This window comes from Typopeltis vanoorti, chromosome 23 (assembly GCF_054136105.1).
Source record: "Typopeltis vanoorti isolate ZY-2024b chromosome 23, IOZ_Tvanoo_1.0, whole genome shotgun sequence".
Taxonomy (NCBI): Eukaryota; Metazoa; Arthropoda; class Arachnida; order Uropygi; family Thelyphonidae; genus Typopeltis; species Typopeltis vanoorti.
The window spans coordinates 75,493,481-75,509,889 of record NC_143571.1 but is presented as its reverse complement, the minus strand read 5'-3'; the positions used below and the strand labels follow the sequence as shown (position 1 = coordinate 75,509,889).

At 39.2% G+C, this 16,409-nt stretch overlaps 1 protein-coding gene across 1 annotated transcript in view; it reads left to right on the top strand.

Moving 5' to 3' along the window:
• Window positions 1-16,409, top strand: part of LOC150093999 (ecdysteroid-phosphate phosphatase-like) — a 127,393-nt gene that overhangs the window by 87,611 nt on the left and 23,373 nt on the right. The gene's annotated exons all lie outside the window — the stretch shown is intronic.

The window sequence follows — 16,409 nt, the reverse complement described above, 5'->3', positions numbered from 1 at the left end:
TCTTGATACAAAACCCAACCATTTCTCCACAATTCTGGTCGTTTCCTTCTCATTCATTCATGATTAGTCTGGCTGCTAGGAACCCATTCTGCCATTACAATACCCTGGATATCGAAGAAAACAATCAACATGGCCTTGAATTTCGAATGACTCATGCGTCCTTTTTTTTTTTTTTTTTTTTTTTTTGAGATGTTGCTGACTTCCATTGCATTGATTGTTGCTTGGTTTCTGGATCATATGTAAATATCCAAATTTCCTCACAAGTAATTACTGAATTCAACAAATCTGGTTCATCCTTAATACATTGCAAAAGGTCTAAACACAGTTCCTTGTGATGTTCTTTTTGTTCATCTGACAACATTTTTGGAACCATTTTTGCCCAAATTTTTTCATGTTCAATTCTTCCATTAAAATGCATCTAACATTTTCCCAGTCCAAATGAACTTTATCATCTACAGCTCGAACACCCAACCTTCTGTCTTTTCGAATCGCATCTCACACTTTTTTAATGTTGTCATCAGTAACTGCTATGTGTGAGCGGCCTGGGCGATCATCATCTTTCATGCTTTCTCTGCCTTCTGAAAATCATTTGTGCCATTCAAAAATGTGTGCATGAGACATGCACTCTTCACCGTAACCCTCAGTCAATAATTGAAATTTTTTTATTGTGGATTTCTTCAGTTTCATAAGAAACTTGATGTTAACTCACTGTTCACTCTTTCGCTCCAACATTTTCTGATGGAGTTGAGCCTTATCTCACAGTGACAGGTTAGAACATGCTCTCTTTGCCTCTCCCCTCCCACTCTCCGTTCCAAAGCTATAGGGTTAGTCTTGTTTTTTTTTGTGTCAGACCTCGTATACAAGCATCCCTATTACCTTTAATATTGCTGTGTTATATGCCAGTATGATGAAGAGCTATTTATATGGATGAAGTGAGAAATCAGCCAAAACACCAAGATAATAATGTATACTACTAGCATTTAAAACACTTTTAACATATTGAGATGTCGTTAGCATTGTCCTCTGAAGCAGTAACAGGTTCAGATATCTTTTATTTTAGTAAGAATATTTTAGACTGTGTAGTTGGGTGTGGTTGTTTGTTTGGGAATCTTATTACACTATATTGCTTAAAAAGCATTCTACATGGTAATGATGCATACAAAAAAAGACAGCAGCCAAGACTTCCATATTCACTGATTTTAGTAAGAAGGATTTTGTGCAATGTAGTGTGTGTATGTGTTCAACGTACTCATTGCTAAGAATGAATGGTTTATGTTTTGAAAACGAGTGAAGAGAGGATCTGTAGGAAATATTTTATGAGTGAGCGCAAGGAATGCAAGATATGTTGAAAGCAAAAGAATAAAGTGACTAATCTTAACAATGTTAAGCAGGATAGTGAAAGTGTTGTAAAGAATGTAGTGAAAGGAGTGAGCAGTAATGAACAAAATATGAAGGAGAGAATGAAAGATCTGGATGAAGGTAATGTGAATGATGTGGTGGCAATGAGGAGAGAATTAGTGCACTTACATGGAATCTTTCACAGGAAAAAACATCGGCCCGAGCGACTAGAAATATTTAGCATGTGACACAAGAGGAATGAAAGCAAAAGTGAATAGGAGGAGTATGAAAGAGCAAGAAATAGGAGTAAGGAAAGTATTGTAGAGAAATTCCATGATAAATGGTATACTTAATGAGAATGTGATAAAAGCATCTTTCAAGCAAAGATTAAATATGTTAATGAATCTTTTAGTTTGCAGAGAGGAGAAATGAAAGAATTGATTGTTTGGTAGGCAAATCATTCGAAAGATGAGAAATATGCAATGAGAAAAGATTATTATTATTATTATTCAGGCCTCCATGGAGTCAAAAGACTCATCATGGGAGGTCCTTCCTAAGAAACACAAAGTCTATCAAGACTCATCGAGGGGAGGTCCCCTCCTAAGAAACAAAGTCTATCATACCACTCCTTAAACTCATTGACCGTTCTCACTCTCACCACTCCATCAGGCAAAGCATTCCATGGTTCAACCACCCTTCACGTAAAGAAACCACTCCTCACCCTCTTGCTCACAGTTTCCTTCCATAACTTCCAGGGATGGCCTCTTGTCATCACTCCTTCCCGCTGTTCAACCAAGCGAAAGAACTCCCTTGTGTCAACCCTGTCACCACCTCTCAACAGTTTAAAAGTCTCAATCATATCACCTCTCCTTCTTCTATCCACTGAACTCTGCAGTCCACATTCCCTCAGCCGATCCTTATAACTATCATTGTACAGTCCTGAAACCATCTTTGTTATCTGCCTTTGTACCCTTTCCACAGTTAATTTATCCCCTTCAAATCCTGCAGACCAAATCTAAGAACAGTAGTCCAAGTGTGGTCTGATCAGGGTCTTATACAACGAAATGATAACTGTTTTATCTCTGCAGGTCAGCGTCCTTTTCATTATTGCAGCAATCCTCTGTGTTACCTTCACCACCTTTGCAATATGTCCCCTAAATTTCAGGTTTCTATCAATCATCAACCCCAGATCTCTTGTCTCCCCTACTACCTCCAGTATAACTTCTCCCATAGAGTATGCAGTGTCCCATCGATGTTTCCCAAACCTCAAGACCTTACATTTTGCTGCATTAAACCGACACCCCCATTCATTTGCCCATCTATCTAGCTTATTCAAATCCTCTTGCAGGGCTACCACATCTGCACTATTACTAATAATCCTTTCCAGCTTCGCATCATCTGGAAACAACTGAATATACCCTTGCAATCCACTGACAATGTCATTGATATAAAGGTTAAACAATATAGGTCCCAGTACTGAGCCCTGTGGGACCCCACTTGTAACCCTCTGCCACCTTGAGACTGCCCCACCATACACAACTCTCTGATACCTATCAGACAGCCAATTCTGAATCCAGTTGACCAATCTGACATCCAGACCCATGTGCTGCAACTTAAATATCAGCTTATCATGTGGCACCCTGTAAAATGCTTTGACTAAATCCAAGAAAATGGCAGTATATGCCTTTCCCTCATCTAATGCTCTTGTAATGTTATCATAAAAGGCTAGCATATTGCTAAAACAAGAGCGCCCCTCTACAAATCCATGTTGATTTTCACAGATAACATTACCCTCATCTGTCCAATGCTGTATACGGTCCTTCACTACTTTCTCAAAGATCTTACTAACTAATGATGACACACAAACTGGCCTATAATTAGACACTTCCAGTCTGCTACTGCGCAATCAATGCAACTATCTTACCTTCCTTCCATCTCATGGGCCTTTCCCGCAGCCAGACTTTCATTGAAAAGCCAGGTGAAAGGTACTGTCAGTTCCCTAGCACACATTCTCTCAAAACTCGTGGTGAAATACCATCCAGTCCCATATACAAAAGGGTTGTTTAAAGATGCAAAAATGAATAGTACAAGAGTAAAGACTGTGAGTTTCTGCTCTCAGGTATATACAAGTCCTTTCATCCAACAAATTCATTTGTTTGGATGAAAGGACTTGTATATACATGATGGATTGAATTTGAATGGTTTTAGAGTTAGACGTTTGGAGAAAGTGTTGTTCAGTGAGAGGTTTTTTTTGGGGGGGGGAGAGAGTGCAATCAAGCATGAGTCCAACCTGCTCATAGGACAAATTCTAAGACAATGTGCCATTGAACTGCCTATGCTGTTAACTTGGCTGTTTAATGAAAGTCTTGCAATTGGGCAGGTTCCTGGAGAGTGGAAGAACGGTAAGATAATACCATTGCATAAGGGTATTATGGTAAAATGGAGATATCAAACCATAGGCCTGTTTGTATTTCTTCTTTAGTTGTTAAAATTTTGGAGAAATTGCTAAGAACTTGTATACAGAATTGGGCTGATGAGGGGAATATTGTTTATGGAGGCTAGCATGGATTTGTTAAAGGGTGCTCTTGTTTCAGTAATGTGGTTACCTTTTACAATTGGATAAGAAGAGCAGTGGATGAGGGTAAGGCATGCACTGTCGTTTTTTTTTTTTTTTTTTTTTTTTTGATTTTTCCAAGACATTTGACAGGGTGCCACATGCCAAGCTGATGATTTTTAAGGTTGCATCATATGGGTTTGGATATCAGGTTAGTGGATTGGATTAGTGATTGGCTCTCTGATAGATATCAGAGAGTTGTATATGGAGGAACAATATTAGGGAATTGGAAGGTGACAAGTGGAGTTTTCACAGTGTTCAGTCATGGGACCATTGTTGTTGAAGCTTTGTCAATGATATTATCACAGGACTGCAGGGAGATGTTCAGTTGTTTGCAGGTGATATGAAGCTTGGAAAAGTTATTAGTAATAGTGCTGATATTTTGGCTCTTTAAGAGGATTTGAATAAGGCTGGAAAAGTGGACAAATTAATGGACATATGAGGATGCCAGTTTAATGCAACTAAATATAAGATTTTAAAATTTGGGATCCACAGATAGGAAGCTTCATACTCACTTGGTGGAGTTATACTGGAAGAAGTGGAGGAAGCAAGGGATCTTGGAGTAATTGTGGATAGAGATTTGAAGTTCCAGGACATACTGCAAAGGTTATGAAGGCATTTCAGAGAATTGCAGCACTGTCAAGGAGAACATTGACCACAAGAGATAAAAGTGTGCTGGTCGCATTATATAAAGCTTTGATCAGACCACATCTTAATTTCTGGGCTCACATCTGATCACTGAGATTTGAAGGGAATGAAGTAACCTTGAAAAGGGTGCTGAGATGGATAACAAAATGATATCAGGACTGTACATTGTTTATGAGGACAGACTGAGGGCATGCAGACTGAAGAGTTTGGTGGATAGAAGGCAAAGGGTGGGATATGATCGAAACATTTAAACTGTTGAATGGGATTGTTGGAAGTTTTCCCACTTGGTTATACTATAAATTAAAGATGCCAAGAAATTATATTCTTGGTTTAATCCTTTATCCAAGTCTAAGCAAACAAAGTTTGCACCTGAAGTATACTTTCAGGACAGGGCAACTTGTATCTAGAGGCTAATGCCTTCACATCACTTGCCTTAGTATCCCATATCCTATCCTTTATATGGAAAAATGACTTCTGCATTACTTCAACCTTGGTATCATCTCTGGATCGGGCTCCCACTGACGAGATCTCAATAAAGGTCGAAACTGGTCTGGGTGTGACACTTCCCATAATGCCTAGCATTATACATGTACCATAACGATATGTTCTTTGCATTATGGGATACTAAGGCAGCTGATGTGAAGCCATTAGCCTCTATATATAAGTTGCCTGTCCTGAAAATACCTCAGGAACAAACTTTGTTTGCTTACACTTGGATAAAGGATTAAACCAAGAATATAATTTCTTGGCATCTTTAATTTATTGTTGAAGGGTATTATTATCATATTAACACTGAGGAGAGTTTTCATATGGTAGAACTAGGGAAAGGAACAAGGACAAGAGACCATCCCCGGAAGTTGCAAAAGGAGGTGGTGAGTAAAAGGGTAAGAAGTAGGTTTGTTGCATGGAGAGTGGTAAGAGCATGGAATGCATTGCCTGAGTGGGTGGTGAACATGCAGACTGTGGAAGATTTTAAGGAGTGGTATGATCAGGGCCAAATTTAGACTTGCTGAGGCCCTAAGCTATACAAAACCTAGTGGCCCCTTACTGTTTTAAATTACATCAGCTGGTCTCAGAAAAATTTAAAATATATATGCCTTTTTAATATATGAAAATATATTGTCTTTTAATTTTTATTAAAAAAATAATAAAGTATGCGTTTATTTTCTAAATAATAATTTTAAAAATTTTTTAGGGGTGCTTAAGGGTCAAAGCTGTATAACTGAGAGGAGACCTCCACATAGGCTTTAAAGGAATGTGGAGAACCTACCAGGGCTTCTGACCTAATGTCCAATCCTCACCTTCTCGTGGTGCACCCTGTTGGGTATCTATTTGGATACTGAACGAACGAGGATGGGCTGTCAATTTGGGATTTAGCTGACCAAATTGTATTCTTATTGGTTAAACCAAAATAAAAAATGATGGTACAACATGACAACATTTCATGCCGGCTGGGACGTCGCACGGTTAAACAAGGCCCCCGTTGTTTTCGCCAGGGAACCAGGGCAAACAGCGAAAAGTCAGCTATTGGAACAAATCTGAAAACAAACCCCAACTCAACATCACCAGACTTAAAGATTGGTACTATCAACATAAGAAGCCTGAATGGCAAAGAAATGGAGCTAGCTGAAGAATTAGATAAGTACCAGATCGACATAATAGGGGTGACTGAAACAAAAAAGACAAAAACTGGTGAGATCTTTCTGAGCAATAAATACAAAATGTTATATTCAGGCAATGACAATCAAGGAAAAGAAGGAGTAGCCATAGTATTCAACACAAAATACGAGGCTAATCTTCTTGAATGGCAGGCAGTCTCAAGTAGAGTAATGTGGGCAAATATGAGAATGGGGAACTGGACAATGAGACTTATTTGTGCCTATGGTCCCACAGAAGGTTTTACTAAGGTAGAAGCGGAGAGACAAGGAATAAGAAAAGTCTCATTGACTATGTTATTGTTGATAGTGATGTTTTCTCCCTGGTGCAGGACACCAGAGTGTACAGAGGATTTGAAATTGGAAGTGATCACTATTTAGTCTTGAGCAGGGTAAAATTGAATTTCATATTGAAAAGAATAAAATGTAAGAAAGTTTTAAAGCGAATAAAAGTTGAACAGCTCTAAGATGTGAACTGTAGACTAAAATACACAATGATTATTGAAGAACAGTTGAAAGAGTTTGAGAACAGGAATCAAATCTTGGAGATTCAGTGGCAAACTCTGAAGAAAACATTGATTGATCCTGCTAGAGAGGCATGTGGTGAGATTGTCTGCAAGGATAGAAAAAACAGAACTCCCTGGTGGACACAGGAAGTTAAAGAGGCAGTGAAGGAAAAGAAGAAAGCATATCAAAAGTTCCTGTCAAATAAGTCAGCTTGTGCTCTTAGAGAATACAGAGATAAATGCAAGAATGCTAAACACTGTGTAAAACTAGCTAAACAAAAGTTGGGAGGACTTTGGCAAGAATATAGAAAATAAATATCAAGAAGGTGGCAAAATATTCTGGAGGTTGTTGAAGAAGCTTAGGAATGGAGGAAAGAGTACTGTAAAAGGAATTAGAGATGATAAAGGTAACATGAAAATGGGAGAAAAAGATATCCTTGAAGTATGGAGTAATTACTTTGAAAAACTGCTAAATGAAACAAGCAGTGATGACAGCACAGTGGTAAAAAACACTGACCAGGCATGCAGTCAGGAATACATATCCATACTTGAAGTAGAAAAAGCCATCAAAGGCTTGAAATGTGGAAATATCAGGGGTAGATGATATTCGACCAGAAATGCTGAAGTATGGTGGTATAAAAGTCTTACAGTGGCTGCACTGCATAGTTCAGAAAGCCTGGACAGAGGGACGAATTCCCGATGATTGGAGTAGAGCTCTCATAGTACCCATATATAAAAATGGAAATAAAACTGAATGTGAGAATTACAGAGGTATTTCCCTACTGAGTGTTCCTGGCAAGATCTATGCAAGTATACTTGAGAAACGGTTGAGAAGAATTGTGGAAGAAAAGCTTGGTGAAGAACAAGCTGGATTCAGGCCAAATAGAGGCTGTCAGGATCAGATCATCACTTTACGACAAATAGTCGAGAAACCATGGGAATATAACAGAGATTTGTATTTAAGTTTTGCCAATTTGGAAATGGCATATGACAAGGTGCCAAGAGAGAAGCTATTCAATACGTTACAGTTATATGGTGTCAATGGGGCATTATATCAAGCAATAGATAGTCTTTATTTGAGTTGTAAGTCAGCAGTTAGAATTGAAGGAAGTACAGGAAGATGGTTTAATGTTAAATCTGGTGTGAGACAAGGATGTACATTATCCCCTCTGTTATTCATTATCTATATGGATCACATTATGAAGGAAAGTGGTATTAAACATATTATCAAAATTGGAGATGTTAATGACAGTTCTTTGTTTTATGCGGATGATGTTATACTTCTAAATAAATCCGATACAAGTCTGCAAGATTCTCTGACTAAATTGAATAGCTGTTGTAATAGATATTGTATGAAGGTCAGCAATAAAAAGACAAAGACAATGAAAATAGGCAGAATCATTGAAAATTTCAACTGTGTTGTGAATGTAGAACCTGTGGAACAAGTGAAACATTTCAGCTACTTAGGCATGATTTTTACTGAAGATGGTAAATGAAATATAGAAATAGACAATAGAATCAGCAAAGCTAGTATGGTAGGAAGTCAGTTAAATAAATTCATATGGAATAAGAGAGAAATTAGTCAGAACACTAAATTAGCTGTATACAAGACAGTGGTCAAACCAGTTTTAACTTATGGATCTGAGAGCTGGGTCAGAAGTAAAACATTTGACCAAAGACTAGAGACCGCAGATAGGAGAGTCCTGAGAAAGATTATAGGCGTGAACAGATGGCATCAATGACAATATCATATTAAAAGCGAGGATATTAGAAAAGAACTTGACATTGTCAATCCAGGAATGCATTAGCAGAGTTAATCTCAGGTGGTATGGTCACTTAAACAGAATGGGCGAAGAAAGTTTAGCAAAACAAGTGTTCTCTGCCAGGTTGGCAACAAAACAACCCAGAGGAAGACCAACATGTAGGTGGATTGATACGGTACAAAGTGCCTTAGACGATAGAAATATAAGATCTGATAATATTGGAGTCTTGACAAGTAACAGACTGATTTGGAGGAAAATTGTAGATAGGAAGTTAGTAATAATGTAATTTTTTCATATAGTACTGTCATATCCTGTACACGCCTTGAGGATACATGGCAGGAATCATCAAGATCATGATGATGATGATGATAATTTTAAAAATTAATTAAAAATTATTTAGGTATTAAAGATAAAAATTTTAATTAATACCTTTATGAAAGGGAAAAAAACTTCTTTTGTTATATTTTGTATATTTCAAATTATTTAGAAATTATCATCGTGATATGTCTGACTTCATTTGAGTGATTTTTCTACGAATATTTTTTTATCAATTTTTATATATATATTTTTTTTTATTTAGGCCCCGGCAGATTATTATTATTATTATTATTATTATTATTATTATTATTATTATTATGGGCAACTCCAGGGAGTCATTAGACTCATTGAGGGAGACCCCAAATCATATTCATCACAACTATTCGGCATTGATATAGTATCTATCATACCTCGCCATAAACTCATTCACTGTCACAGCATCCACCACAGACTCTAGGAGCGCATTCCACTCATTCACCACTCTAAAAGTAAAGAACCCAGCTTTAACACCTTTACTAACCACACTTTTGTCCAGCTTCCATGGATGTCCCCTAGTCCTCCCACAACTAGCCCTGTTCTCAAAAATATCTTCTGAATTTATTTTATATAAACCCTTCAGTAATTTGAATGTCTCAATCATATCTCCCCTCCTCCGCCTATCAACCAATTTTTGCAACCCACAAATCCTCAACCTGTTCTCATAAGGTTCATTCCACTGACCTGCTATCATCTTGGTCATTCACCTCTGGATCCTCTCAACCTCCTCCCCATCAAGAAGAAACCTAGGTGACCAAATCTGGGCACAGTAGTCGAGATGGGGTCTTATCAAGGCTCAATACAGAGGAACAATAACCTGCTTGTTTCTGCTTGTCAACGTATTCTTCAGCAACCAAGTGTTTTGATGAGCTGATTTGGCCACTTTTGCAATGTGCCCCCTAAACTTCAGCTCCTTATCCACCAACACTCCCAAATCTCGTGCCTCATCAATTTCCTGGAGTACAGTTCCACCAATGTAGTAAAATGCTACTAATCTTTTCACCCCAAAATGTATAACCTTACATTTTGCCACATTAAATTGTCATCCATTCTCCTTACCCCAGACCTCCAATCTATCCAAATCATCTTGCAAAATTTTAACGTCATCTGCATTCACTATTGTCCTACCCAACTTTGCATCATCCGCTAACAAATGAACTGTTCCTCTCAGATCCTTTCCTATATCATTGATGAACAAATTAAACAGCAGTGGTCCAAGAACAGATCCTTGTGGCACACCACTAGTCACAGGCCGTCTTGTGGACTCTACTCCTGAATAAACTACTCTCTGATATCTCTCCGTCAACCACCCTCCTATCCATCTCACCAACCATATATCCATCCCCATATGCTGCAATTTACTGATTAGAATTCCATGTGGTATCCTGTCAAATGCCTTAGCAGGGTCCAGTAGAATCACTGTAAACCCATTACCCTTATCCAGTTCAGCCGTCACTGTGTTATAATACGTGAGCAAGTTACTGAGACATGACCTACCCTTCACAAAACCATGTTGTTCCCGATACAGTATCCCATTTTCATTTTTCCAATCTTGTATTTTCCTCTTGACTATTTTCTCCAAGACCTTGATAATGATTCCTGTTATGCTGATTGGCCAGTAATTTTCAACAGCAGCCTTGGAACCACCTTTATGCAGCGGAACTATTTTCCCCTCTTTCCACCCCTTTGGGACTGACCCAGACCCGAGGCTCAAATTAAACAAAATGGTCAAGGGCACTGACAATTCTTTAGCCGCTTCTCGTGAGATACGAGCTGGTATACCATCCAATCCCACAGATGTATTGACATTGAAGTTCTGTAATAGACTATTTACTTCTACTTCATTCATCACAATTCCAGTATAAGCTGTTGGTTCTTCCATTCCTGCAATGTCACCACCTGGATGATATACTTTTGCAAAGTGCTCGCTCAGTAATTCCACTATATCAACTGATTCGGTTACCTCCCTACCCTCAGCATTTTTTAAGATCATTCTGCCATGAACATTTTTCCTTTTACTTGCAACATATTGAAAAAACTGTTTGGGATTCTCTTTAGCCTGCATGGCCAATTTTCTTTCGTAATCCGCTTTTGCTTTTCTTACCATCCTTGTTACCATCCTGGCCTGAGCTTTATACTGTTCCTGCACCTGCTGGTCACCTTTCTTCTTAAATTCCCTCCACAATTGTTTCTTTTTTTGCAGCTCAAGCTTAATAGTGTTATTCATCCATTTAACCCCTACTTGATTTATTATTCGGACTCTTGGTATACAGTCAACCATTGCCTCCTGCAAACACTTCTTAACCACCTCCCATGCACCATCAACATCCAGCCCTTGCAGTTTTACATGCCATGGCACTGAGCCAAGCACACACCTAAGCTTGTCATACTTACCAGCCCAGTAATTCCACATGTACCCTGTCTTAAACATTGACTGGAAAGAGGAGAGGGCACATGGGAGGAAGGAATTGGATATTATGCGGTTATTATGGTCACTCTCACCAATTGGTGGCAACATGGTCATGTTCGTTACAGCCACATTCTCAGATGCAATTACTAGGTCAAGCACTCTCTGACCCATAGTATTTTCCATTACATGCTGTCGCAGATAGTTATCCCTTAATAACCGCATAATATCCAATTCCTTCCTCCCATGTGCCCTCTCCTCTTTCCAGTCAATGTTACCATAATTGAAATCACCCATAATAATTACCCTCCTTCCACTCATTTCTTCTATTTGCCTATGCATACTATCCCCACCATCTATTCCATCACCTGGTCTATAGCAGCACCCAATTGTATATTTTGTTCTGCTAGATTCTATCTCACACCAAACAGCCTCAAATGTGCTCTTTTCTCTATCCTGCAGTTCAACTTCTATACTCCTTGGCTGCAACTCATCAGCTATCATCAATAACACTCCTCCCCCCTTTTTATTCACCCTGTCACTCCTGAACACGCTATACCCGTCGCATTCAATCCCACTAGCTTTATCATCATCTGTCAGCCATGTTTCACTAATACCACCTACCTGTGGCCTGGAAGTGCCAACCAAGGCCAAAAACATTCTCCAACAATCCCACCACCCATCCTCCCAACAATATGGAGTCATTAAGACACTACACAATAGGGCTAAACTTATCTGTTCAAATGGCAATGCCCTAACCACAGAACTAAACCACATTCTCAACACTTTCTCAGTCAATGGCTACCTCCCCCAAAAAATCCAAAAAATATTGAAACCAATAAACCACCTCCCCCCCTTTCACAACAGGGATTACTCTAAATCCATCACCATACCCTATATCTGAGGCACCTAGGAAAAAATTATATCCACCAACACTCCCAACTCTCGTGCCTCATCAATTTCCTGGAGTACAGTTCCACCAATGTAGTAAAATGCTGCTAATCTTTTCACCCCAAAATATATAACCTTACAATTTAATGTGGCAAAATGTATAACCTTACATTTTGCCACATTAAATTGACATCCATTCTCCTTAGCCCAGACCTCCAATCTATCCAAATCATCCTGATTTGAGCTGTTCAAACAAATGAACTGTTCCTCTCAGATCCTTCCCTATATCATTAATGAAATGATATAGGAAGTGGTCCAAGAACAGATCTTTGTGCTACACCACTAGTCACAGGCCGTCTTGTGGACTGTACTCCTGAATAAACCACTCTCTGATATCTTTCCGTCAACCACCCTCCTATCCATCTCACCAACCCTATATCCATCCCCATATGCTGCATTTTACTGATTAAAATTCCATGTGGTATCCTGTCAAAGGCCTTAGCAAGGTCCAGTAAAATCACTGTAAACCCATTACCCTTATCTAGTTCAGCCGTCACTGTGTTATAATACGTGAGCAAGTTACTGAGGCATGACCTACCATTCACAAAACCATGCTGTCCCTGATACAGTATCCCATTTTCATTTTTCCAATCTTGTATTTTCCTCTTGACTATTTTCTCCAAGACCTTGATAATGATTCCTGTTATGCTGATTGGCCAGTAATTTTCAACAGCACCTTGGAACCACCTTTATGCAGCGGAACTATTTTCCCCTCTTTCCACCCCCTTGGGACTGACCCAGACCCGAGGCTCAAATTAAACAAAATGGTCAAGGGCACTGACAATTCTTTAGCCGCTTCTCGTTTGACACGAGCTGGTATACCATCCAATCCCACAGATGTATTGACATTGAGGTTCTGTAATAGACTATTTACCTCCACTTCATTCATCACAATTCCAGTATAAGCTGTTGGTTCTTCCATTCCTGTCACCATTCTATGTCACCACCTGGATGATATACTCTTGCAAAGTGCTCGCTCAGTAATTCCACTATATTGACTGATTTGGTTACCTCCCTATCCTCAGCATTTTTTAAAATCATTCTGCCATGAACATTTTTCCTTTTACTTGCAACATATTGAAAAAACTGTTTGGGATTCTCTTTAGCCTGCATGGGCAATTTTCTTTCATAATCTGCTTTTGCTTTTCTTACCACCCTTGTTACCTTTCTGGCCTGAGCTTTATACTGTTCCTGCACCTGCTGGTGACCTTTCTCCTTAAATTCCCTCCACAATTGTTTCTTTTTTTCCAGCTCAAAGCTTAATAGTGTTATTCATCCATTTAAACCCTACTTGATTTATTATTTGGACTCTTGGTATACAGTCAACCATTGCCTCCTGCAAACACTTCTTAACCACCTCCCATGCACCATCAACATCCAGCCCTTGCAGTTTTACATGCCATGGCACTGAGCCAAGCACACTCCTAAGCTTGTCATACTTACCAGCCCAGTAATTCCACATGTACCCTGTCTTAATTGTAAATTCCACTCCTTTAGCCACCTCCCAAGTCATGACCTTATGATCACTCTCACCAATTGGTGGCAACATGGTCATGTTCGTTACAGCCACATTCTCAGATGCAATTACTAGGTCAAGCACTCTTTGCCCCCTAGTATTTTCCACTACATGCTGTTGCAGATAGTTGTCCCTTAATAACTGCATAAAATCCAATTCCTTCCTCCCGTGTCCCCTCTCCTCGTTCCAGTCAATTTTACCATAATTGAAATCACCCATAATAATTATTACCCTCCTTCCACTCATTTCTTCTATTTGCCTATGCATACTATCCCCACTATCTATTCCATCACCTGGTCTATAGCAGAACCCAATTGTATATTTTGTTCTGCTAGCATCTATCTCACACCAAATAGCCTCAAATGTGCTCTTTTCTCTATCCTGCAGTTCAACTTCTATACTCCTTGGCTGCAACTCATCAGCTATCATCAATAACACTCCTACCCCTTTTTATTCTCCCTGTTCCTCCTGAACACGCTATACCCGTCACATTCAATCCCACTAGCTTTATCATCTTCTGTCAGCCATGTTTCACTAATACCAACAACCTGTGGCCTGGAAGTGCCAATCAAGGCCAAAAACTGCTGCTCCTTGTTCCTAATGCTCCTGGCATTAGTGTACATGAATTGCAGAAGCCCGTTAGTCCCATCCCTACTTTGATGCCTTATACTAACTATCCCATTCTGATTTGTTGTCCTTCGTACTCACTCGGGCATATTATACTCATTCATACACTCAACTGCCTCCCTAAAGTCTGCATATCTACTCCCCCCCCCTTAATAAATCTAGTTTCCCTGAGTCTGTACATCCACTTCTACTTCATTCATCGACACTTTTTCAAGCCTGCGTACACCAAATCCATTCAAATGTAACCCATCCATCTGATATAAATCCTTTTGCCCATCGAACTCACTCCACACATCCACAAATTCCACACCACTCTACATGCATAACCCACGCATAAAGTCATTGGCAATTATGGCCCTCCTAAACACTTCACTGTCATACTGCGGCAAAATACTCACCATCCTAACTCTCTCACTCTTCTTTTTTGCTACCTCAAGTAATTCCCTCACATCCTCTATCATTTCCATTTTGTCTTCTTTCAAATCATTTGTTTCTACCACGACTATCATTTCTTTCACCCTCTGTTTTTGCACTCGAATAGACTCATTGACATCCTTTATGTTCGCACCTGGTTGGTACGATTTCGTGAAACTCTCACCTATCACACCTCTTAATAACGAATTTCCATACAGCACTTGCTCCTTCATATTATTTATGTTTACGAACATTATCTTATTTTTCGTATCGGACTTTCGCCGTTTATTAGTCGGTACGTTCAATACACATTTTTGCATATGCTCCAGTTGCTGCTTTGCTCTGTGTATCACTCCACTCACCTATGCGATTTCACTACTTGCATCTATCTCACCATTTTTATTATCATTTAAATCATCCATTTGTTCTGTATTTCTACCTTCATTTACACTTTCAACGACACTCTCACACCTGTCTGGTACTACCTCGCAATTGCTTATCACATCACTATTTTCTATATTCTGACTTTCTTTAACCATATCACTCTCGCCACCCGAAACACGCTTTACATCCTCATTCTCCTTACACTTTCTGCACATATTAACTCCACTATCACCATCTAACCAGACTCCAACCGCTCTTCGCAAAGCATACATCTCACAGACAGAACATTGCTTAAACTCTTTTATATCAAAACTCTTAAACAAACATGGCGACCTGGCTGCCATTTTTTTTTTTAATCGGTGCCATATGGACGCTATCTTATCTTATCTTAAAAATAATAATTAAAATAACACAAAATAACACAAAAATTGCACAGACACACTAAGAAAAGCAAAGCAAACAATACTACGTAAAATTCTAGTAAAATTGCCAATGATAACATAAAATACTACTGATCTTTTCAGGAGCTCTCGACAAGCCGACAATCATATCAGTGCAACACCTACCGACTTATTATTATTATTTAGGCCTCCAAGGAGTCAAAAGCCCCATCATGGGAGGTCCATCCTAGGAAACACAAATATATACAGACTCATTGTGGGAGGTCCCTCCTAGGAAACACAAAGTGTATCATACCACTCCTTAAACTCATTGACCATTCTTGCTCTCAACAGTCTATCAGGCAATTCATTCCATGCAAAGAAACCACTCCTGACAATCTTGCTCACAGTTTCCTTTCGTAACTTCCAGGGATGGCCCCTTGTCATCACTCCTTCCCGCTGTTCAACGAAGCGAAAGAACTCTCCTGTGTCAACCCTGTAACCGCTTCTCAACAGTTTTAAAAGTCATAATCATATCACCTCTCCTTCTTCTGTCTATCACACTCTGCAGTCCACATCCTCATGACTAACATTGTACAGCCCTGAAACTGTCTTTGCTATCTGCCTTTATATCCTTTCCACAGTTAATTTATCCCCTTCAAATCCTGGGGACCAAATCTGAGAACAATAGTCTAAGTGTGGTCTGATCAGGGTGTTATACAGCGGAATGATAACTCTTTTATCTCTGCAGGTCAGTGTCCTCCTCAGTATTGCAACCATCCTATGTGTTACCTTCACTACCTTTGCAGTATGTCTCCTGAATTTCATATGTCAATCAATCATCGACCCCAG